Consider the following 23,227-nt stretch of genomic DNA (forward strand, 5'->3'; position numbering starts at 1 on the left):
TATTTTATAGTGTTAGCTTCAGATCATGATCTACTTGTTAGTTTCAGGTTGTGGTTTGGTCTTAGCATCAAGTCATGTTCGAAATGTGTCGTTAACTCCAGATCCTATTCAAGGTATGTGTTAACTTTAACTCCTATTCAAAGTGTGTGTTAGCTCCAGATCTTAATGAAGATGTGTGTTACTTCAGGTTGTAATCAGGATATATGTACAGGTCTAGATCATGGTCAGGGTGTATGTAAATTTCAGATTGTGGTTAAATTGTGTGTTAGATCCATATCGTCATTTCTAAGTTATAGTCTAGGTGCTTTTAGCTCCTAGTTCTGGCAAAGTGTATGATCGCTCCAGGTCATGGACGAGTCGTTTGATACCTCCAGATCGTGGGCGGTTTATTAGTTCAATGTCGTGATCGTGGCATATGTTAGTTTCAGTTCGTAATCACTCAGGTACGTTTTTTATAGATGACTTTAAGTATTTTCACAGCTGTTGTAATCTGAGAGTCAAACAAGGCTACGAAGATTGCATAAAATTTTAAACATTGTAGTAATTTAAATCAGTATTATTAATAAAGCCTTAATTTAATTTGTATTTGCGTAATATTAGTTTGTGTGTAACGACAACTGATTATTGCTCCAAATGCTATGCCTATTACCGATACAAATGCAAGTTCAGTTGTATATTTTAATTAAAAAACAACAGGGAAACATATAAGTAACCACTCAACTATAATTTAAACATATAGTATTAATTACAACGTTCCTCCTTAAATAATTCTGAGATCTATACGATTTTGCACTTAAAAGCTTATATTTTACTTATATTCTCTTTGACACGTGATACATCTAAACCACAAATTAAAAAAAGAAAGAGAAAACAATGGAAAGCATATGTATAAAGCTTTAGAGTTTTGATGTTTTAAGCACCTAATTCATTATCGACTGTCATGGACAGACACATATAGCAAATAATAGCGAAACACAATTCGCATATTTTTACCAGGTATAAGTTCGCGAAATTTTCAAAAACAAAAGCATCAAACAGAGCCAGAAAAAAAGCGATATCATGTGCTTGTTTGTTTGTTTTTGAATTTCGCGCAAAGCTACACGAGGGCTATCTGCGCTAGCCGTCCCTAATTTAGCAGTGTGAGACTAGAGGGAAGGCAGCTAGTCATCACCACCCATCGCCAACTCTTTGGCTACTCTTTTACCAACGAATAGTGGGATCGACCGTCACATTATAACGTCCCCACGACTGAAAAGGCGAGCATGTTTGGTGCGAGCGGGATTCGAACCCACGACCCTCAGATTACGAGTCGAACGGCTTATTCCACCTGGCCATGCCGGGCCTTATCACGTTTCTAGTCGAGTGTGTTTTTACTTAGTTTTAGAAACAACGTAAGCATTAATAAACATAGTAATATGTAGACAAAGCGTGGTAGCCTTGTACTGAGAAACGCTCTTTATTATCCAGCTAGACTATTGCATCTTACAATTTATTTGAAACACTCATGTATTTAGTGAAGTCTTTAATTTTTATCTGTCTGTATACTAATATGTTTATAGTACTGAAACTTAGGAGCCGCTCTTTCTGATAACCTATTATACAGTGTCACGTTTAAACTAAAAAAAAATTAGTAAATAAGTTTTATCTAATTGTTTGAATGAGGACTGATAGTTTTTGTTTTTTGTTTTTTTATTCTAAACTTTCCGGTTTCTCCAGTTTTTACAGCCGTTTTTATCTGAGAAACTTTATTAACAAATAAGGGTAACCCCCTCATTCACACCCTTCTAACTGTGAGGTTCTGTGTGTTGAAATTTCTTTTCTCAACAGTACTTTACTATAACAAGATCAGAAGTTTCTTGTTGAAGGAGAGTTCTCGCGTATGAGGTAAATTCGTCTGTGTAACTTTCAACAAAGAGTCTTTATAATTGCATTAAACGTCTAGTATTGACTATTACATTACCTGAACGTGCTAATTATGCCAAACTAGTTTTCCAATCTTGTGATCTAACTGAATCTAAATTGGGAGTTATAAGAGTTCATCGTGATAGGAGTATATTTATAAACTGATTTTAAATAATTACATTGTATGTTCATACATATATCGATTACACTATATACACTTCCTAAAGTAAGAATAAATCCAGATAACACTGAGGAAGTTTAAATTTAACACTCATAAATGTTTAACACATATATATATATATGTGTGTGTGTGTGTGTGTGTGTAATATACATTTAGTATGTCTGTATGCATGTATATATATATATAAAACGCAAAACAAAATTCTTAAATGTAAACTTTATGATAACTTATCAAACTAATTCTTACAACAAAATTCAAAATTATAACGTTGACAAAAACAAGTACACTTTCAAATGAACTCAGTTTACTTGAGCGCTATTTATTCTCATACAAAACCTGATAATCAAACCTACACCGTTCATCTACAAAAGTAAAGGAAAATATCTGCGACAACAGCTTTCAAAATCATTGAAGATATACTGACTATCAGCTAACAAGGAAGGTCAAATAGAGGCAAGGTTTTGGATGCTGTATCCCACATTGTTCCAAAACCTACTACTAGTCCTTGTCCACAGCTGGTTGTGGATATTGATAGTTACCCATAAAAACGATTAAAATGATATTACATTTAGGATATACTTTTTCTGGGGGGAAAAAAACTCCTTAATTCACTTTTCACATGTGTGAAACAGCAAACTTCCATATCCGTAGAATATTATCACAAGACAACGAGAATTATAAAACCATTGTTTATGGCGTTGGTTGAATGTTCTATGCTGAGTATGGGGCCTATCGATATGCTCTTCCTTGTTTACACAATGAGCTATTTGCACTTTGCCAACTGCAGATATAGAGATCATACATTTAGCGTAGAAGGCCCTTAAACCTTCCGTGTAGCCACTGTGAAGTTTATTTTAGCTCTAACATATAAATGTAAAGCTTCTATACAGTAGTGTCAGATTCAAGCTCATCAAAAGTGTCAATTAGTTACTTACATTCTTTTCTGAAAATTACACACCTGAGGAGTAAATACGTGGTACGAATCTAAGATAGATAAATAGATTGATTCATTTGAGGATTTTAGGAGCGTTAAGTGATATTGAAACGCGCAGTTTGTTTCTTATTATATTTCTGCATAAGTTAAATTGAAAGTAACAGAAACATTTTCCAATCTTTGACATAATAATATCTGACCAGAGAAATATATCAGAGGTCTGACCAGAGAAATCTATCAGATGTCTGACCAGAGAAATATATCAGATGTCTGACCAGAGGGATATGTCAGATGTCTGACCAGAGAGATATGACAGATGTCTGACCAGAGATATGTGTCAGATGTCTGACCAGAGAGATATGTCAGATGTCTGACCAGAGAGATATGACAGATGTCTGACCAGAGAGATATGTCAGATGTCTGACCATAGAGATATGTCAGGTGTCTGACCAAAGAGATATGTCAGAATAAACATTTATGATCAAATTGCTTTTTTTGTATATTAATTTTTTCACAGGAAAAAATTGCTTTGCTCCTATGACAAAAAAGTAGTGCTTTAATATAAAATGTGTCCACATCAAACAAATAACGAAATATAGGTTTTATCTCGGGTTTCAATAACATGAATGAGTCTTTTTCAATAATTGTTTTTCTTTAACTTGTACTTCATACACAATTACTTGTTTTGCTCCAAGCATTGACGTTCTTGCAAATTTGGTTTTTGATTTGTTCCATAAGAATTTAACTTAGGTAAGTCGAAAGAGAAAGAATACCAAAGAGATTGCAAGTCGATATGCTCTGTTATTTTAAATGTTAGTATATGATAATAAATTGAAATCGTATGTAACGCTTTTACTTCACGGAGATTAAACCAATAGTTACGAATAGATTCTTATAGAGAAACTCACCTGCTGTGTGTCGATTATTTCTGAAAAAAAAAGTTTCCATTCACAGAACTTTCCATAAGGATTAGATTGTAAGCAAAATACCAAATATTTTTCAGTACATGAAAACTTGGAGAGCAATAACGAAACTTAGAGTTTTGTAATTACTTGTTCTAGGTGTGGTATAATAGTAAAACACGCAAACACGACAAGCAATCGAGTTCATATCAGGCTGCGAAGATAAAGTATATGTTTGTTTGAGGTCGTTGTTTGTGTTCTTTTCACAAACAATGATAAACCCTGCTTTCACGCAGGAGTTATTTTTCCGTTTTAGCAATGAAATTTATCATTGTGTTTCGGCTTGGTTGAATTCATCACTTCCAGGTGGTGTTTGTGTGTATTTGTTGTTTATATGTTTAATAGATTGTATCTTGAAATGACAACTCAATTGTGCAACATAAATGTGGTGCGTAATATCGTTTAAACAGAGTTTTATAATCAAACGTTGATGTAAACAAGAAGTATGTATATGATTCAGAATTCAAACGATACATACTGATACAAATACCAGTATAAACAAGGGGTAAATCTACATCTCAGCTTCCCTGTGGCTCAGTGGTAAGTATGAAGGCTTACGGCGCTAAAAATCGTGTTCTAATACCCGTGATGAGAAAAGCACAGATATCTCCTTGTATAGCTTTGTGTTTAACAACAATGAAACCAAACCAAGTGCACACATCATGATTTAAATAAGAAGTACAAACACAAAACCTCATGTAAACAATTAATGTACACACAAATCGTCATGTAAACAAGAGATGCATACATAAAGTGCCATGTAAACAAATGCAGCATTTATAGATCCCAATGTAAACTGAGACAACACTTCCAGACACCATTTTAAATAAAATACACTCTTATATACGCCATCGTAAACAGTAACAACATTCATAAGCCGTGACGTGAAGAGAGGGAACACTTGTAGACTTCAGTGTGAACAGTGATAACACTCATAGGCTCCCAGTGTCAATAGAGGCTACGCTTATAAACCTCACTATGAACAAAAGCGACACTCAGAGACCCCAGTCTTAACAGTGACAACACTTGTAGTTCCCAGTTTGAACAGAGAAAGAACGTGTAGAGCCCCAGTATGAGCAAATACGACGCCCATTGATCCCCTAGTGTGAATAGAAGCGACACTCGTAGATCCTATTGTGAATAAAAGGAACACTCGAAGGCCGCACTGTCCACGCAAACACACATAAACCCTAGTATATGCATAAACAGTGCCCGTAAACAAAGGGAATACGCATATATCTTGGTGTAAATAGAAACAAATGCAGCCTCAAGCTCTGGTGAAAATAGGGCAATACACGTAGGTCTCGGTACAAATAGAGACAACACACAATAACATCTGTGTAAAGAGAAAGTGGGATACGTTATATCTTACACTGTAATTACAAAAACTTCTGATTGAAAGTAAAGGGAATGTATATAATAATAATATGTCAACCAATTATATGTATTATATCCAGTGTCTACAAGGCCTTTCGTACGAAACATCACTTGAGCGAACGGGATTTAAGTGTAAATTTCATCAAATTTGTTTATGTCGTAATACATCAGAATTGAGCTAAGAATGTTGCTCAGATTCTCAACAGATAAAGAAATAAATTTTGTTTGTTTTGAATTTCGCACAAAGCTACACGAGAGCTATCTGCGTTAGCCAACCTTGATTTAGCAGTGTAAGACCACCCACCGCCAACTCTTGGGCTACTCTTTTACCAACAAATAGCAGGATTGATCCTCACGTTATAACGTCCCCCGGGGCTGAAAGGACGAGCATGTTTGGTGTGATGAGGATTCGAACCCGCGACCCTTGGATTACGCGTCGAGTGCCTTAATCATCGGGCCAAGAAATTTTGTAACCCGTAATTACTGTTATCTACTCGTGTATATAACAGTAAGAAAAAGCGAAACAGCGGCAGCTCACTGAAATCAATCGTTCTCAGTTGTAAAAAGCTATTTACATTTTTATAATGGTTTGTGTCACGTAAAGGTGATTTTTACTGAAAGATGGAGTTCTTTATTGAGTTAGTTTATTTGTTCAAAAAATTAAGTTGTTTTAGTGCTTACATGAAGTTGGGTAAATAGTTGAAAGTTGATTAAATGGGCCAAGCGTGGCATTGTGGTTAGTGTACCCAGTCTATATATCCAGGGATATATATTCCTCGTACTGTATCCACATGAGCGCACTTCGTGCTTTGAATTGTTGGTGCGATTAGCAAGAGAAACCTAAGAGAAGACGGCGAATGTTGTTAAGTGGTTCTCACTGTTCTAGTCTATATCAGCTCAAAATAGACATCTATATGAAGATACACCTTTGAATAATTTTGCGCATAACTTCCAGAACACCCAAAATTCATAATATTAAGGGATTCGAGATATAAAATATAAAAAAAAAGTTTTTTTTCAGACGTAAAATAAAATTCTGAACTAACTGAAATAACAGATATATACATACATATTTCAGTGAAATTAAATAATTACATCCAAATGGAGTTAAATGAATAAACAAAATCATGAGGAAGGACTGCGTTAAAAACAGCAAATCCCAACCTCTGATTAATTATATTATAACCGTAAATTTTAAGCCATAAACAAAATACATCATTATGAAAGAAAATACGCTGCGTATTTTTAAGTATATATATAACTTGCATACGAAAGACAAAACTAAGTATCAGCAAGCATGTTTCCATAGCGATAATGCACAAGAAGAGAGATAAATTATTTTCGAAATAATTATGAAAATATTAAATACAAAGAAGTTACGAAATAAGTAACCCTAATAGTCAAGAAATCATAAAATGTAGTTAGAGAAACCAGATTCGTTGTTTAAAGAAAACTGTCACAGAAGATGTTCAAGATGGTTTCTCTCATTCTCAGTTAACATATCAAGTTTGTCCATAAATTAAGGTGCTGTAAGTGTCATCTGTTCTAGAAAGTGTTTAGCGATACTTGCGTTATCCTAAACACCTAAACACATTTTGTTGGAATCAGCAGTGTCATATTGCTGAAAGAGAACGCAAAGAAATAAATGCAGTTCTAGCAATTTAAATGTGCGATATAATATAGCTTTGGAACATAGTGTATCGTGTCCTAACTCTTCTGAAACTATTGAGACGTGACTAAATGCTGAGAAGCAGAGGTTGAAATACGTATAAAAGTAGAGATGGAGATGAGAAATAGAATTGAATATGGAACTGATTGGTATAGTTTCGTGCATTCTTTAAAAAAAACGGGACAAAGTCGACAATGAAGTCCACGAACTAAAAAAAACAGTGCACAATGTAAGATGGATTAAAAGCTTGAAATAGGCCTAATTTATCCTTGTTCGAAGTCACGCAGTTTCTTCAAGTATTTGTGACTTTCTCCTGGAGGCCACCTAGAGATTACTTTACTGGTGAATCTTTGTGAAACTTTTCAAGTGTCCCGTTGCACACGGTTTTTTATTCTATTCTGGCTTGTAATCATTGAAATAGCATTATCATTAGATACGCACAAATCTATGTTTTTCTTGGACCTGTAGTTATACAAAGTGACATCTGGCGAATAAAAGTTTGAAACTTCTTATGCTGGCTATCGATACAGCGGTGTCTGAAAGAATAAAAGGTACACATTTCAGTTAAAAACATTTCCCAATTAGACTTTAAAAATTAAATTAAGAGAAAAGCCTTTACTTCGAATATGAATAAACTAAAAACTGAAGGATATTGTACGTTTTAATATCTATATTCCTATTTTATGTACGAAACTAATTAAAACTGGTTCGTAAAAGGCTATTCAATTAAAAGGGGCAAGTAAAGGAGAGGAATGATGTTTATCTGTTGATTCAAGCGATTTTACGACAATAAAAATAGCTAGAAATAGCAGATAATGTGTATAAAACTAATAAAGTTAATTACACACTCAGGTTGGAAAACTATAATAAAATTTGTCTTAATAATCTTCTGTTTCTTATTGATAGGTCCGGCATGGTCAAGTGTGTTAAGGCGTTGGACTCGTATTCCGAGGGTTGCGGGTTCGAATCCCCATCACACCAAACATGCTCGCCCTTTCAGCCGTAGGGGCGTTATAATATTACGGTCAATCCCACTATTTGTTGATAAAAGAGTAGCCCAAGAGTTGGCGGTGGGTGGTGACAACTAGCTGCCTTCCCTCTAGTCCTACACTGCTAAGTTAGGGACGGCTAGCGCAGATAGCCCTCGAGTAGCTTTGAGGAAATTCAGAAACAAACAAACACGAGTTGTGAATGACTAGTAGCCAATAAAAAAATATAACAAACGTTGTTCATCATGGCCAACTAATACATAGAATAGACTATCTATCCACTGACTAAAGTTTTATGTGAATCTACGTCTTAGTGATAATAAATACATTTTTATCAACTAAACCAACTAACGTTTTATTAAACTCTAAGCCCTAGTGAGAACACTTACAGTTAAATAATTTGTAAGTTTATTGCGAAGACCTTGGTTACCTGAGAAAAATTAAGAATTGGCGTCAACTAAAGTGAAGCAGAAAATACTACATGCAATCGAAGGGACATTTTTAATGTCATAAAATAATGGTTGAATATGCTTAGTTTTATACAAAGAACATTAATTAATTAAAAGGAGAATATTTCGTATCTGCTGTCATGTATGGTTAGAATTGATGGTACACACTAGTCAGATAGAGATTTCAGAATTTAGAATATGTATTAAAGAATATCTATACTTTAACTAATACAAATATTATATTTATGTAGATACGTTTAAAGTAATTTAAGAAAATAAAAAAGTTATAGAAAGTTGTTTACTGGTATGTAAAAAAAACCTAAAACTTTAATCGTAAGAATAGATTACGAAGCATGAAGCTAGACGGTAAGTGAGTTATTAAAAAATAGATTAAATTATAGGACTGACAAAATTAAGATTTCTGTTAAATGGTTAAAGCACAACTGGGTGTGATTGATTTTTTATATTTTGTATAAAATCGTTCTTTAAAAGAAACTGTGTAGTCAACTAATACATGAGAGTTTGAGCGAGCAACAAACTTGATTTTTATTTATATTTTCTACACAATGAATCAGGTATATTAAATAAATACTCATTTTTCAAGCAGATGAATTATATTATTAAACATGTGCTAAATTTCACAGCGAAAAAATTATATCGCTAAAGATGTTAAGGAATAATGAAATGTAAACCTGTGTATATATAACATAGTTCTCCATTTGTGTGTCTAGTATTATGATTGTTGTGACATACTGGTAGAACCAACCAATCTTCATAAAATCTGATAGATAACACAAATTATGTTCATGGATGTTGTAAAAGTTTAGAAAATGGCCATTTTCCTTTAAAACTTTGCTTTGTGACCTGGATAATGAAATTTAGAAATTGACCTATTTTACATGTGAAAACGGGTAAATTTGCACATTTTCATTTACATAAGGTCTGAATAAAACAACATATGAATCAATACTTACATGTAGTTTATTCTAAAATTATACAAAAATGTTTAGAAGTAAGTAGTTTTTGGAGATTTGCGACTTTCACGTATCAGCCCCCAAATATAGTCTCCCATCACGTTTTCGTTACACCCTTCTTGGTAGCGGCGTTCAAAGTCCAGTATATCTTAATGAAAACGCTCGCCTTGTTCCTCTGAGCATGCTCCTATGTTTTTCTCGAATTTATCAAGATGACCGCCAAGGATATGGACTTTCAGGGACATTCTGCAACCCATTTTGCCGTAGTTCTTCACCAGAGTCTCAACCAGTTCGACATAACTTTCGGCCTTGTGATTGCCCAAGATGCCCAAAACCACTGCGACAAAGCCGCCCCAAGCTTCTTGAGGAATTCTGTGATCTCCAGGATCTTCTTCATTTGTGGCCCAACGAAAACACCAGCTTTGATCTTTGCCTCAGACAGCTTAGGGAAGAATTATAGAAGGTACATGAAGGTTACAGACTCCTTATCAAGAGCTGTGACAAATTGTTTCATAAGACCCAGTTTTATGTGTAATGGTGGGAATAACACCTTCTGGAGGTCCACCAGTGGCTCCCCACAGAGAACTCGGTCCGTTGTGGTCAGTGCTTCCTGTTGTAGTACTCTGCGATGTCTGCTGTCCCAAAGGCAAGGATAATAGGGAAACTTGATAAAGCCTCCTTGGAGATCCATCAGGAATGCCACCATTTTGAAGTTTCCGATAACCTCCCAGCCATCCTCATCAAGGCTTCTAGCAAGGTCTTGACACTGTTGTATTCCTCTTTGAGGTGCACCGAAAGATATTTAAATTTTAAAAAAGTATAAATTTTTTTATAATATAAAATCTTATTAACCAAGCACGCAAAAATTGTCCGTTTTACCTTCTAGAGTTTTTTTGTAGTGCTCACAGGTAAAATGAGATGTCAAGGGTTTGTCTTGATCCCCGACAGGCATGCCAAAATATGCCTTGTAGGCTTCACACATTTTAGAAGATTCTGTCACAGATAAATTGGCCACATACCTAGTAGAATGCATCTGGAGAATGCTTGCAGCTTCTTGATGCCATCTCTGATAAAATCAGATAGGTCTACGTGTTTACTTAGGCAGCTAGAACTAAACTGAAGTGGTGAGTGGTGAGCTCCTGTATATATACTTTTTAAAACAAGAAACGCAAAAGGGATATTTTTGTTATTTTAAAGAGAAATATATGTAATAACGTTACAAGCTCAGAGTATGTGATGTTACACGTGTTAAGGCACTGATTGTCTGACCAAAATGACAATAAAAGTTGTGCACTTTGAAAACGGAGAAAAACATCGGATTTTTCGCCAAAACGCATGCGTGTTCAACAAATTTGTTTGAGAGATCTGCATGTTCTGCAAGTGCAACATGTGCAAAATCCCTATAAAAGTGACGGGTTCTCGGTTTCCATAGCTCAGTGTTAAGCCACCGACACACAATACAGTTACACCAAGACTGACTGAAGCACAACGCAACAACGCCATTGGTTGCTTGGAAGCAGGCGAATCTCAATCAGATGTTGCCAGAGCTGTGAATGTCCACCAAAGCACCATCACAAGACTATGGAATCGTCACCAGCAACATGGATCAACTCGTGATCGTCCACGATCTGGCAGACCTCGTGTGACCACGCCCGCACAAGATCGCTACATCCGGTTACGTCACCTTCGGGATAGGACCACCACTGCGATGTCTACTGCCTCAATCATACCAGGGCTGCGTAGGATTTCCGATCAGACCGTACGCAACCGTCGACGAGATTCTTAGGCCCCATGTGCAACCCATCATGGTGAACGTCAAGGACGTTTTTCAACATGACAACGCCCGTCCTCACACAGCCCGACTCACCACTGTCTTCTTGAGACACCACAACATCAACGTTCTTCCCTGGCCCTCCAGATCACCAGATTTAAACCCCATCGAACATTTTTGAGACGAGTTGGACCGACGTCTGCGACGGCGACAACCTCAACCGCAGACTCTACCTCAGCTTGCAGCAGCTTTGCAGGCTGAGTGGACAGCCATTCCGCAGGATGTGATTCGTCATCTCATCGCTTCCATGGGCAGGAGATGCCAAGCAGTTATTGATGCTCACGGGGAGCATACTCGTTATTGACGTTGAGTGACGTTAAACTTCACCTAGTGAGCGTGGACTTCGCCTTTGCAGACTTTGGATGTTCAGCAGTGAATGTGCAAAGTTTTACACATGTCATACAGAACTACCCGGAATAAACTTGTTAACAATTTGTCTCATATTTTGCCTTTTGCGTTTCTTTTTTTGAAAAGTATATATCACTATGGAAAGTTCTAAAAGGTTCTAAAAATTCTTAAAGGTTCTTGAAAATTATCGTGACTTCTACAACATTCTAGAAAGTTCTTGAAAATTTTTGTAAGTTCGAGAAAATTATCTATCAGGTACTCAGCACTGAATCCACCTGGAATGTTCTGGAAAATGGGTAAATTGGAAAATGTCATTACACAGGTTACAAAAGCACTTGGGAAATAACACTTTCTATCTTGGAACAAGAAAAAGTAAAAATTTTGTTACATAGTGTAATCAATCGAACGGACAATAGCACATGTTGACCCAGTGATAAGTTCTGATTAGAATCTTTAGATATCATTTATCCAAGTAGAACCTTCATATATTGTTCACTTAAGTGTAAAACTTAGATATTGTTCACTCAAGTAGAACCCTTAGATATTGTTTACCTAAGTCTTATGTATAGTCACTGAAAATTTTTGTAGCTGATGATATTACTAATTTAAATTCTTATAATTATGGGCATTAACGCTTTAAGGGTTGTTGTGAAAGACGTTTCGGACAGACGCCCTTCGTCAAGCAGTAAATTGTGTTACAATGGAATTAAGCACAGAAGACTCTGAGCCTTATTCCATTGTAACACAGTCTTTACTGCCTAACGAAAGACGTTTGTCCGAAACGTCGCTCAAAATAAACTGGAAAAGGATCTGATTGAGACTCGTCAAGTTATTTTCGTTATATTTTATCCATTATTAGCATCATAACAAACTTTAAATAGATTATTCCACAGAGTTTACTAACAATGCATACAATTGTTTCTCATTACTATTATTTATAAAAAGTATTAATAACAACTTAAGTTAAATCATTCAGCAAGAACGCTATAAGATTAGTTTAGTAGTCATTTTAATTGATAATGTTCTATTTAAAACTTAGCCAATAATCAAATTAGTTCAATTACGATTAGCCGTTTAAAGAAAAAGAATTACATCCCTGTTAATTAGAGAGGGCTCGGCATGGCGTGTTAATCCGAGGGTCGCGGGTTCGAATCCCAGTCGCACCAAACAGGCTCGCCCTTTCAGCCGTGGGGGCATTATAATGTGACGGTCAATTCGTTGGTAAAAGAGTAGCCCAAGAGTTGGCGGTGGGTGGTGATGACTAGACTAGCTGCTTTCCTTCTAGTCTTACACTGTTAAATTAGGGACGGCGAGCGTAGATAGCCCTCGAGTAGCTTTGTGCGAAATTCAAAACAAACAATTTTTAATTAGAGGACTTCTAGAAACTTCAGTGTTAATAGCGAAACGGTTGATATTCTTCGCCTGTATCATGGTTACATTCCTACCTGGCTCTAATGATTTTTGGTGTAGCCATATTGTTTACCACTTCTTTTCGTTATATCTTTAATTGTTGTCTGTGAGCTAAACTATATTGATGTTAACCTCCTTCCGCACATCAGTATCTCCTTGGACTTGCAACTCTATAATGTAGGTTTTGATACCTCTAGTGGACAGAGCACAGATAACGTATTGTTTTTGCTTTCCGCTTAATTTCAAAAAAAAGAAACAATCTTTGATATCAACAATAAGACACGTGATTTACCAAGCTCATGCACAATGCACATTTGAAAGAATGTACACTAGAACTAGCTCAGGACGTATGAAACAGTATACAGCCTGGCATGTCCAAGTGAGATTTAAGAGAAAGCTATCTCACCACATATAATGTACTAAACCACACGAACCTAGAAGTGCGCTTTATTGTATTTGATAATAGATTCCAAAGAATACTTTCACGGTTCTATACTTAAGTTATAATATCTGTGACTTTATTAGAATCAGGCCCAGGTGGTTAAAGCTCTCGACTTGTAATGTGAGGGTCGCGGGTTTGAGACCCTGTCATACGAAACATACTCGTCCTTTTAGCTGTGGGAGTGCTAAAATGTAACGGTCAATAAAAGAGTGGCCGAAGAGTTGGCGGTGGGTGATGATGACTAGTTGCCTTCCCTCTAGTCTTACACTGCTAGATTAGGGACGGCTAGCGCAGATAGCCCTCTTGTAGCTTTGCGCAAAATTAAAAACAAACAGGCATATCATACTCGTAACAACGAAATGACTCGTTAAGTACGCATGAGACAAGCTCACTCACAACCACGAAATGACTAGTTAAGGATAATACAGCGTTATAGATATACCAGTACTTAATCATTAAAAAAAGATTTGGCGTTGTATGTAAACTCATTTAATTATTATATAAGATGATTAAATGTTATAGGTAGTAAATTGTATCCTGATTCCTTTTTATTCAGCCACTGTGTCAAGCAAGATGTGCAAACTGTAAAACACACACGTGGAGCTGAGTGTTATTTTCAGTCACAAATGTTCCACCTAAAATAGTGACAATAGGCTATCTTTACATAGTGTGTGATGTTTTCCTTCGTGAGACTGTAATATATTTTCCGCAAATGTACCAGAAACTGTTTGGGTCATTTTTTTGCACTTTCAGAATTCAAATTATTTTGTAACAAAATATATAATCATTTATGTTTACATAACTAGAGTTTAAAATATTTTAAAAGAGAAAATTTTGCAAAATTTGATTGTATCACAGTAGCTCGGACTTTGTTGTGACTGTGCACGTAGCGAGGCGAAGTGACCAACTGAGTGAGTGATAAGCATCTGAGAGAACAGCGTTTGGCTTCATCTTCTTTTATGCTCAGAGCCGAGGGACTTCTGGAATGTTCTATCAAACTCAGCACGTGAGAGTTTCGTGATTCCCAAGCGGAAATGGTGAGCGTGAGAATGAATCAAAGATGGTTCAATTCACTACAATTACATCGAGAACAAATAGCATATAATAATAATATATTCGGAGTTTTTCACCAATACAATACAGTTAGTATTTGAAATTATCCCACATATGCTTATTACATATGCCTTTTACCCCTTAAACTTACCTCTATTGTACAGAGCTTATTGTATGCTTTTTCACATAGTACTGATGAAAGATTGAGATATTAAAGTAACTCAAAATCTAGAGGTGGTTGTAAAATTGTGGCTATATTTTTTCAAATTAGCATCATCAAATCACCCCGACTCTCTTGAGTTTTTTCCACTAGCATATTTTGCTGTTGAGTGGTGTTATTATATAAAATTATTAGGTAACTTAATACGAATTACCTTCTCCTGATCTTGTTTGATTCAGAAAATGTAGCGAAAACTATTGTCGAATGAATAAGAAACCCTGTTTACTTTGCTTCACCAACTTAATTGGTCTTGGATACACTTGTAAATTATCTTAAGACTTATTCTAGACAGGCTTTCTCCTCCTTCTAATCCTTGCTGTACCATTAAACGTTATATTCTAATTAAGACAGCTTTAATTGTTTAAAATGTTTCCAGAAAAACTAAAACAACCGCCCGGTCTAGGAAGGGGTTAGGGTACTTAGCTCGTAATCCGAGGGTTGCAAGTTCGCTCACTTACTCACCAAATATGCTCGACTTTTCAGCCCTAGAGGCGTTATTATGCGACGGTCGATCCCGCTATTCGTTGGTAAAATAATAGTTCTAAAATGAGTGGTAACGACTAGCTGTCTTCCATCTAGCCTTTCACTGCCTCATTAGGAACAGATAGGTCAGATAGCCTTCTCGCACAATTTAGAATAAACCAAACCCCATCAAAATAAGAAAATAAATTCCTACACAGAAAATAAAGCTTGTTTTACGCGTATATATACACACACACACACATATTGTCTGCAGAGAGAGATTTAAGACTACAAATTATAATGTTTTGCAGTTCTCGTCTTTATTAAATCTGTCTAACTATCTTAACATAGCAAAATTATTTTAGTCCAAGTAAGGCCTTTATATAAACTACAATTAGAAGGAAATTGAGAGATTTCCTATACTGATAACTTTACTGTAAATAACAGTATCATATGTCAGTGTTTAAAATTATACTTATGTTTTCTCCTTTAAAAGTTACAGTTTAAACGACAAAAAACTTGTGAAGCATTGGAAACCAATAGGCTTATGATTTTGATACAAATCACACACACTCAAAGAAATATATCTGTTGCTTAGTTGAGAGTAATGTAGTTTTAAATTTTATTCTTCCAGAGTTCTTTTGAAATTTGTCACTACCAGAGTAAAGATCTTAGATTCGAAACACAATTACCATTTTTATTATTGTATTTTAAATAAGGAAAATGTGTGTAGAACTAGTAATTTGAGACAAATTATTTCAATTATAAATTTAACGTGCACATATTATCTATAAAAAAACATGCAACTTGTTTTCCTTTAAACCAAACGGCAAAAACAACTGAGTATCATACATATCAATAATTTTATTTTCCTCGAACTCCAACTTTACCAACAATCAAACAATTATATATACAACACGTACATGTATATATACATATATTATTGTATATATGTATCTATTTTTTCCTAGCTAAAGATCACTGTACTTCTTTCGTAGCTGTAGTTGTCTTATTTCGTCTAGAACGTTTTTTAAGACAGTAAATTTTTATCCAGTTCTAACTAATATGCTTGTGATGCTCCGGTTATTTAAATAGTAGACTGAAAATTAGCAAGGAAATGTTTGTGTCGTTAGGCGTAATGGATTTCAATCCTGAAGGTTTTCGTCTGGTGATAATAAGAAATTATTATTATTAGTACATTTCTCTCCTGAAGCAAAGCAGTGTTAAGACTTGAGATGTCCTTCAACTGATTATGGTAAAGTATTTCAGCTCATCAAAATACAAAAAACTGGGCTTTTAGGTTTTGTTGGCTAAAGTAATATAAAAGAATTTTTTTTGAAGATTTTCAAACTTTTATATAAAAAACCAAACGTTTTCTTGGATTATCTTTTCGGTATTGAGCAAATGATTCAGTTTATAACGAGTCTTGCTGTAATAAGTGTTTTGTTCTACACATTTATTTTTAGATGGACAGTCTCGGAGTCTCATTCATTTATGTTCGTATTGCGTGATATAATATAAGAGAAAATCAATGCAAAACATATTTCCTATCTTAATGTTCTCAACAATACGTTGATTCTTAGATTATTTAATGATCCAAAACAAAAACACACTAACATTCACACGTGAAAGCTGAGCTTGCGAATCCATTATACATATCTTACGATTGTATAAAATATAACCTAAGTATGGAAAAGAACGCTAATACGTCGTGCATCTTTCGATTCTTGTGCAATTCATATTCTATTAATATTAACTAAACATCTTTAGGCTATTCTTTCAACAGTAAGTATAATGTGACGTAAGTAAAGAACATGAATGTGAAACAACTGAAGTAATGGTTAATGTAGTACTTCATGAACTACAGTTAATGGAATTCTTTCCTATAAAGTAAGTAAACGTATCTTATCAAGGGTTTATTAAAACGTAAACGTCTAACATATTACCAATGTTGTGTTCTATTTCAATGTTCACCTCTTCTATTGTAGAGATATTTTGTGTATTTGATTTGATACTTGTAGGAGATTTTAAGAAATTTGTAATGTTTTTCGGAGAATATAGTGTAACCAGAAGAACACAGATAGGGTTATGTCAGTGCTTTGAACACGTGAAAAATGTAATAAACTGTTTTCAGTGCAAACTCTAACCAAACTCTATTTCAAAACACGAGAATCAAGTTTAGTTGAATAATGAAAAGAAAATATCTCCTACTAGAGCATTAAAACAGCACATGAGCGTATTTGTCTTGTTGTCTTTTTTTTTCATGAAGTAGTTTACGTCGGAGAGAAATAAAATCCAGAAATTAAGTTTCTTTGTTATACTTTCTTATACCATATGTGCGTAAACCTGTACACGTGCATAAAGTTAATTTTGTCTCATAATTTATTAATAGCTCCTATATCGTACGTGAAATAATATTCGTATAAAGATAGATTTTCTAATGTCGTGGACTTTCATCTCTTAAATTTGAACAATTGCAATAGAAAGCTTCAGAGTAGGGCTTACTGCATACATAATTCCATTCATGAGAGTCACATATGAATAAATCAGTCGCGAAATATATTGTATAAAACTTTTATCATTGAAAACAAGCACCCTCCTCAACCAAAAAACAAATCAATTTACCTGCATAGGAAGATGAAAAAATATCAGATATTTTAAAAGATAGCGAAAGAAAGCAAGTAATCATATTGTCACGAAGTAAATATTTATGGATATCTCAGGATATTCACTATACATGTTATAACCTGAGAGTTCATAAGTGACAGAGGACATGGCATGAATTTTAAAAGAAAACGAGTAATTATTACTGTAATGAAGTAGATTATCGTGAATATTAAATGCGTGTTACAGATTGATAATATAGGTGACGCGATCTGCAATTTTAGAGTTAAGATTATTCCGAACTCCAGTTCGTTATTGTATTAAATGTTGTTCCCTTACTGTTTACAAAGATGCTTAACGAACTGAGCGAGTTTGTTTTCAGTTATTCGTTCTCTGACAAAACATAATCAATCTTTTCAGTTGCACGTGTGTGTTTCGTGTTTATAAATATATTTATTTATTTATTTACAACAGAAAATAAATAGCAAATTACGTGGACTGATTTATTACTGAAATAACGCTTATCTAAGTGATTGCAATTATATACTCTTGGAACTTTAGAAATTACACAGTTGAGAAATTTATTTCTAATAACATCTGAACTGTAACAATCAGAACAGTGTTTAATCAACTCGTCACGATACACTTTGAAACTAATATCACAAAGTTGTGGTATATAAATATCCACTCTAGATTAACTGGTAACGCACAACAAATATATTTTTACACCTACTATTCTTCATTCAACATGTTTTTACCTAACAATTTTATTTTCAGTTCTTTCTGAACTATTAAGCTTTAACCCATTACAGGCCAGAAAGATTTTTTTGAAAAAGTCTTGCTGTGTTAAGCCACAAAGGCGTCATATATACATGAAAACACTATCTGATAAATAAATTATTTTTGTAGTAATTTGCCTATATTTGTATGTAAAATGAAGAATATTAATGTAGTCTGAAATGTTTAAAATTTAAACTTTCATTATAAAATTGGAACGTTGGCCCTTATTGAGTTAAATTTCATTCAAAAGACCATTGTCTTTGAAATCATTGCTTTTATAGAACTTATTAGAAGAAATAAATTTACGGAACTTCAGAGTAACGTGTTTCATTTGTAGATATCAGTTTATATTGATTATTTTTCTTAATTATATAAGTGAACCTATTCCACAGCATCGCTAATTTATTGATAACTATAAATTATACACATTATCAAAAGTATCTCTGCGGAATTTGGGCCCGGCATGGCCAAGCGTGTTAAGTCGTTTGACTCGTAATCCGACGGTCACGGATTCAAATCCCGGTCGCACCAAACATGCTCGCCCTCCCAACCGTGAGGATATTATAATGTGACATTCAATCCCACTATTCGTTGGTAAAAGAGTAGCCCAAGAGTTGACGGTGGGTGGTGATGGCTAGCTGCCTTCCCTCTAGTCTTACACTGCTAAATTAGGGACGGCTAGCGCAGATAGCTCTCGAGTAGCTTTGCGCAAAATTCAAAACTCTGCAGTATTAATGAGCACATTTACAATATTGACTTATTTTTAGTGTGATGTCTGAGTGATCAGAAGTTTCATCTCGTTCTCTTTCTCGGTTTTGTATGACCAGTTAGTTGGTGTGCTCGACTTGTAATCTGCAGGTTCGAACCTCCGACCTACCAGACATGCTGGACATTTCCGTCGTGGGGGGCATTATAAACATAACTGTCAATTCGTTTGTAAAAGAGTAGCCCAATAGTTACTGTAGAATGGAGATGACCAGCTGCCTTCCCTCTAGTCTCTCACTTGTAAATTATGACGGCTGACACAGATAACCTTCACGACCACTTGTGTTACCAGTCGGATGGCACTTTTTGTTCCCCATGCATTGAACGGGTACGTTAGCTGGTAAATCTATACCGGGGAAGATAGGAGCATGAAAAACAACGTATTTTTTCAGTTGAAAAACCTATATTTTAGTCTAAGTTTGTGTTTGAAGACCCCTGAATGCCTGTAACCGTATTTCATGAGAAACCGTTTAAATAACGTAGATTTCTTTCAGGGAAAATAACCCTGTGAATTTATTTGTATATGTTCACAGGAGTATACTACTTGTGCAAATCAAAGGTAGAGATACAGAGACATAACGAATATGGAAAGGTGTAACTTCTCATGTTATACTGAAAGATTAAAAAAATGTTTTCTCAGCATCTAATAAATTTGCGGTTATAGATGTGTACAAGAAAGCACGCTCAAGAAGCTCGCTCTATTTTATTATAACACGGATGTGATGAGAACAGCTATTCTTTGTTATCGAACTTCATAATAAAATAATAAATTCTCAAGACTGCATCATCGATTGGTCATATCTCGTGTACTTTGTAGCAGGTTTTGTTGGTTTTCTACGTGTTTTGTTGTTTTACAGCTCAGTATTTCCGGATGATATATGATAGAATTTTATTTCTCACATACGTGTTTGATAACGTTTGTGGTTCTCAAGTGGTCAATAATAAATTAACAACCTCACAACGCTGAAACTCGAAGTTACATTTGTCGCGTTGGACAGAGTGCAGAAAGCCAATTGTAGAGCTTTACGCTAAAACGAACTTATATTTATAAGGATTAATAACATTTTTGTTGTAAAATTTACTCATATTTGGCAGGATCATAATAACTTTTTCAATAAATGAATTTGTAACTACAAAGCCTATTTTGAATAATACTTTGAAAGTGACGTTTATTATTCCAATACGAATATATTACAGTACGAGGGAAATATTATTAAAGAATTAAAGAGACCAACATGTCTTCACCACACAATTCCAAGACAGCCAATTTTGACACTACAAAATCGTGAAAAATACAGATAAATTGAAAACTCTCAATATCACTGTAAGAGTGGGACCTTCAAGGAGATATATTTATACCAAATTCCAGGTAAGCTGGTTAACATATACACGAATAGTTCACGAAACCCCCCAAGCTGAATTTTTCTCGCTGAAAATTTGACCGAAATGCAAAAAATTTTAAAATCGTCTATAACTTTCTTTGGAACCTGCAAAAGTTATCTTGTACCAAATCCACGCCCTCTCAGAAGTTCAAAGAGAAACTTGGACCAATTCTATCGTTTGAGGCTCATGGCTGTAATAAAAAAAAAAAAAAAAACGATAACACATGAAATCAAAAGTAGAGCAAAATACAAATATTTAATTTATATGCATATATAATATTTATAAATAATTTACTGCTCCAAGTTGAGTGTGTGTGTCACATTTTGGTTTGATTGGAACGCACATAAAAACAAGTTGAAAACTTAACAATTGAAAGAAGAAATGTGTTTGAATTCCAGGCCTGGACCAAATGACCTTTCTGGCCAACCCTCTAATTATTCCTAACCAAACCCCATGTAAATTGGCCGAAATACGGAGGTGTAATTGTAAAAAGAAAAAAACATAATGGTTTTAAGATGTCTTGACCACTCTTATAATTACTAAAAATGAGCAAGTCTAATATTTTTGTTTTGCAAAACGTGTCACATGTAAAAAAGTATCTTTGTTCCAAATTCCTTGTAAATTGACCGAAACTTCTAAAATTATAAGTTAATTTAACCTTTTGGTCCACTACCATTATTAAAAAGAAACAAGGCTACAATTTTTGTTTGTCAGTGTGCAGAAATAATAAAAGTGTACCTTTTTTATCAAATCTCTTGTAACTTGTTTTAATAAGGCTGAGTAAGTGACAGAAACAACAACACTAAACTATGCTTTGTTGTGAGTTCTAACTTCTTTGAGTGTGTGTGTGTGTTTTCTTATAGCAAAGCCACGTCTGTCTATCTGCTGAGCCCATCGACAGGAATCGAACCACCTGATTTTGCGTTGTAAATCCGAAGACATACCTCTGTACTAGGGGGGGGATGTCTGAAAAGAGTCAAAATGGGCAAAGAGAACTTTTTGTTGTTGTTGGATGCATGAAAATATATATTTCTGTCAATTTTTACCTTAATTGTTGTAAAAAGGACTGTAAAAATGACTTACAGTTGTTACTGACATTGTAACTTAAGGCAAACATAAAATATGGTTTAATCTTGTCATATAAAGTATTGTGTCTTAGTTTAGAAAAACTGTATTCATTTTTTAATCTTTATATAAATAATCTTTGCACAAGTTAAAAAACAACGATTGAATGACAAAAATCCAGCAATAGATGGGTCTACATGTGACTATAAGGGCTAGAAATTGGTGGGTTTTTTCTCTCCTTAGGGCACACTATCAGCCCGTTTAGGTTCGTTTTAGCGGTTTTAAATATACCTAATAAATCTCTATCAGGATAAAAATGCTATAAAATTAAAGTGAAAGAGCAATAACATTGCAATAGACAGTTTATAATTAAAGTTTTAAAGTTATATAAAAATGGGCCTTTGGTTTATATGAATTGATATGCGCACACAAATTGGAATTTTTTGTTTAAATTTCGTGCAAAGCTACACAGGGGCTATTTGTGCTAGCCGTCCCTAATTTAGTAGTGTAAGACTAGAGGGAAGGCAGTTAGTCATCACCACTCATTGCCAACTCTTTACTAACGAAAGAGGGAACATGATTGGTGTGACGGAAATTCAAACCTACGACCCTCGGATTACGAGTCGAGCACCCTAACCACCTGGCCATGCCGGATCCGGAATTTTGTTTTGTTACCCTGTAGTCAATATTTGCTTATTATTAAAGAAAAAAGGTAGCTTTATCAACTCAGAAGAGGAACAGAAAGATATGGAGCTAAAATGTAGTATGATAGTTCGTTTTAAAAATCGCGTTGAAATATATAGAAAAAGTAAATGTCTTTAAACAAGATTCTGATCAATGAGATTAACAAAATGGCCAACTTTTACATTTCTTCCAGAGAGATTTGTTTGTTTATTGAATTTCGATTTTAAAGTGGAAGATTAAAGGAAAACAGTTAATCAACACCACCAATCTATAACCTTTAGGCTACTCTTAACAAATGAATAATGAGATTGACTGTAACGTTAGAACGCTCCCATAGCTGAAAGGGCGAGTATGTCCATCTACGAATTTCTATATCGTGACTTGTAGATTGCGCATCAAGTGACCTAACCACAAGGCTGTATCTTCTGTTCGAATAATAAGCTGTTATGTAAAAAAAATAAAATACATATGCGAATAAGACTGTTACAAAATGTTATTTTAACAGGTTTGGCTGCTATAGCTGTAAGATGTTTTATTTCGCTCGTGATTCTTTCATAATATTCTGATCGTTTTACTTATTACTTCTGAAAAAGAACAAACAAAACTGAATCTACTAATGAAAAAGATAAAAAAAAATACTGGAATCGCTTCAACATTTACCTATTGCCAAATGAACAACTTGAACTATTTGAAACGAACAGAGAAGCTTTTGTTTTATACAGTACTTCATGACATCATTGCAA

At 34.6% G+C, this 23,227-nt stretch overlaps 1 protein-coding gene and 1 long non-coding RNA gene across 4 annotated transcripts in view; one reads left to right on the plus strand and one right to left on the minus strand.

Annotated features, from left to right (window-relative positions):
* Positions 1 to 4,109, minus strand: part of LOC143231990 (uncharacterized) — a 40,911-nt gene extending 36,802 nt beyond the window's left edge. The window contains exon 1 of one of the 2 annotated variants that reach the window (XM_076466951.1): positions 3,926 to 4,109. The gene's annotated coding sequence lies outside the window, so the exon portion shown is untranslated. The remainder of the gene's footprint in view (positions 1 to 3,925) is intronic. The other variant, XM_076466948.1, reaches the window with a different exon arrangement.
* Positions 12 to 22,998, plus strand: LOC143231991 (uncharacterized). 2 transcript variants are annotated; one of them, XR_013017320.1, is made up of 4 exons: positions 12 to 113; positions 14,327 to 14,505; positions 20,550 to 20,721; positions 21,599 to 22,998. It is a non-coding gene; the product is annotated as an uncharacterized LOC143231991 (long non-coding RNA). The 2 variants fall into 2 exon arrangements; XR_013017319.1 differs by lacking the exon at positions 20,550 to 20,721.
* Positions 22,999 to 23,227: the final 229 nt, after the last annotated feature.

The sequence above is a fragment of the Tachypleus tridentatus genome, chromosome 11 (assembly GCF_004210375.1).
Source record: "Tachypleus tridentatus isolate NWPU-2018 chromosome 11, ASM421037v1, whole genome shotgun sequence".
NCBI lineage: Eukaryota > Metazoa > Arthropoda > Merostomata > Xiphosura > Limulidae > Tachypleus > Tachypleus tridentatus.